Genomic DNA, 2,838 nt, shown 5'->3' with positions numbered 1-2,838 from the left:
GAGCTGATTCGCTAAAAATAGCACGCTACTCAGTTTCATGTGCCCCTTCACAAAGCTCACAAACACTAGTGATTTTATTAACTCCATAATTAGCCAAAAAGTCCACTTTCATCGTCAAAGCTTGAAGTTGAGCAGCTATAACAGTAGTTGTATTTACTTCCAAAATTCCTGCTACCTTTCCTTGCAACATTCTTTGCAGTAGGAATCTGGTATTCATTAGATGCCATTAGCTCAATCAACTCATAAGCTTCATTATAGCTTTTGGCCCATAAGGCCCCACCAGACGCTGCATCGAGCATAGGGGTAGAATGTGTTCCTAAACCATTGTAAAAACAGTTTATAATCATCCAATAAGGCATGCCATAGTATGGGCACTTCCTTAGCATCTCCTTGTATCGATCTCAAGCCTCACACAGAGATTCTCCAGTTTATTGTGTAAACTGAGTAAGAGCATTCCTGATTGCAACAGTCTTCGTCATAGGAAAGAATTTAGTGATAAACTTTTGAGCAAGATCCTCCCATTTGGTGATAGACCCTGGTGGTAGAGAATGTAACCAGCACTTTGCTTTATCCCTTAGAGAGAATGGGAAGAGTCGCAGCTTGATAGCATCTTCAGTCACCCCGTTGAACTTGAAAGTGTCACAGATCTCGATGAAATCCCTAATGTGCATGTTGGGGTCTTCTGTCGGAGAACCCCCAAACTGAATTGAGTTCTGTATCATCTGAATCGTGCTCGACTTGATCTCAAAGGTATTAGCCGAGATGGATGGTCTGATGATGCTTGACTGAATATCATTAATCTTAGGCTGAGAATAGTCCATCAAAGCCTTCGGAATTTCTGCTTGATCTCCCATCACTACTAAGGTCTTCTTCTACTTTCTATTCGTCCTCAAAAACTTCCCTTCAAACCACTATAACTTCCTCCTCGACTTGATCCAGAGTTCTCTTACGAGCCCGCGAACGCGTATGCATACACGCTCGCTAGAGTACCTAAGACAACGAAAAGGAAAAGAGTAGGTAAGTAACAATGTCCGAGTCAATGACTTTAACGATCACTGATGATAAATATATAAACTAAAAGTTAACACCGAGTCCCCGGCAGCGGTGCTAAAAACTTGTTAGGCTAAACACGCGCTAATAATTCATGCAAGTATACGCATTCGCAAGTAATATAGAATTTTTTCTAGTTCGTTCCCACAGAGACTGGTTTAAGTTAACTTTGTGATTTATGCACTTATGCAATAATGATATGGCTATTATTCAATGCTAAGATGAATAACAATTTGGTTTGATTATAACTACGAGTAACTATTGAGAATTATACTAAAGAACATTAACTAAGAGATTAAAGAGAATTGAATAATATATGACACAAACATGAGATTCTAACTTCATTAAATACTTCATTCAATAGCCTTATTGTTCTTAACCTTAGCATGTAATGGTGATGACACTAATCAAATAACACGAAACTGATAAACGCCAACTTTCGTTACACGAGTAACATACTGCCAGACATCCACAAAAGAGATAGAAGCTGAATAGACACCAATTATATTGAGACCCTATATGTCTATAAAATTTGACAACATAATGGTTTAATGCACAAGTTATATATCGTGATTACATAGGGCAAGTAAGATGGTTGAAATTACCTACGAATCATGCAAAACAATAACACATGAACCTATGCTAGCATGGCAATTCTAAATCCTTAAATTCACTATCGCTTCATTAAAGATTAACACGCTATCTTATAAGTTCATGACGCTCATAAGAAGAATAAGCACAACCAATACTAGGTTATCATACAATCACCACACACTAAGGCATAGAAATAATTTAACTAAAAAAATCCATAAATAAATCCGCTAGAACCCCACGATAACGATTAGCCCATAATCAGACTCATCATCAACGTGGGTTCCGATGAAAGCATGGTATAATAAACAGTAGTCTTTATACTGAATAAATAATAAACCAAGTATGAAACAAGAGTATAGGTTCACGAATAAGAAAACTAGCATCCAAAGTTATAACTTAAAATAATGAATCACAAGTATAAACTAGATCCTCTTCGCAACCAAATTGTGCTATACGATCTTCTTACGCCTTCTCCTTGAGCCCCGGTACATCTTCTTCTTCAAAATGACCTTTATTTATGTATATATAGCAACCCATGCATAGTAGAAGTCCATCCAATCAAAATTCCAAAAGAATCAGGATTTTAATTCACGACCTGGCGCGGCCGCGCGCTTAACCAGCGCGGGTGCGCTGAGTTTCTGCTTCTTGGGCGCGGCCGCGCGCTAGCGCAGCGCGGGCGTGCCGTCTCTCTGGAAAAAAATCTACTTTCTTCTTTTATTGATACAATGAGTTGGTATTTTCATGAGCCTTTATTCTAGACACCATCCTAACACCATATTTACATCAAATCAATGCCAATTCACCTGTATTTATGATTAATTCCTGAAATGCAAAAACACTACAAAACACATTAAAACACCAACAACTTGAGTACAAAAACACCAATTGAAAGCTTTATGGTGCGTTATAAAGTGTCAGAAATGCCACCCAATAAATTTCCTCACAGTCTTACTTCATAGGATACCACTGGATTTTCTGATGCAGGAAAGGAATGAAGTTTCTACGGGTAGAATTTTTCTCGAAGATTTTTAGATAACTCTAATAATTCCAGATTATACAGGCACACGGTGGTTTGTACCAATACTACATTTATATGGTTATAAAAGAGATCATAAAGAAAGGAATCGATGAGTCTAGAGAGAATAGTGTGGACATGCAAACATCTCAGTTACAGGCATTAAAGCTGAAACCTCA

At 37.8% G+C, this 2,838-nt stretch overlaps 1 non-coding gene across 1 annotated transcript; it reads left to right on the top strand.

Moving 5' to 3' along the window:
- Positions 1-357: 357 nt before the first annotated feature.
- Positions 358-464, top strand: LOC141715490 (small nucleolar RNA R71). Its single transcript, XR_012572251.1, has one exon. It is a non-coding gene; the product is annotated as a small nucleolar RNA R71 (small nucleolar RNA).
- Positions 465-2,838: the final 2,374 nt, after the last annotated feature.

Source organism: Apium graveolens, chromosome 3 (assembly GCF_009905375.1).
Source record: "Apium graveolens cultivar Ventura chromosome 3, ASM990537v1, whole genome shotgun sequence".
NCBI classification, from domain to species: Eukaryota; Viridiplantae; Streptophyta; class Magnoliopsida; order Apiales; family Apiaceae; genus Apium; species Apium graveolens.
The sequence above is the reverse complement of the archived record's forward strand: the minus strand, read 5'-3'. Positions and strand labels throughout refer to the sequence as shown.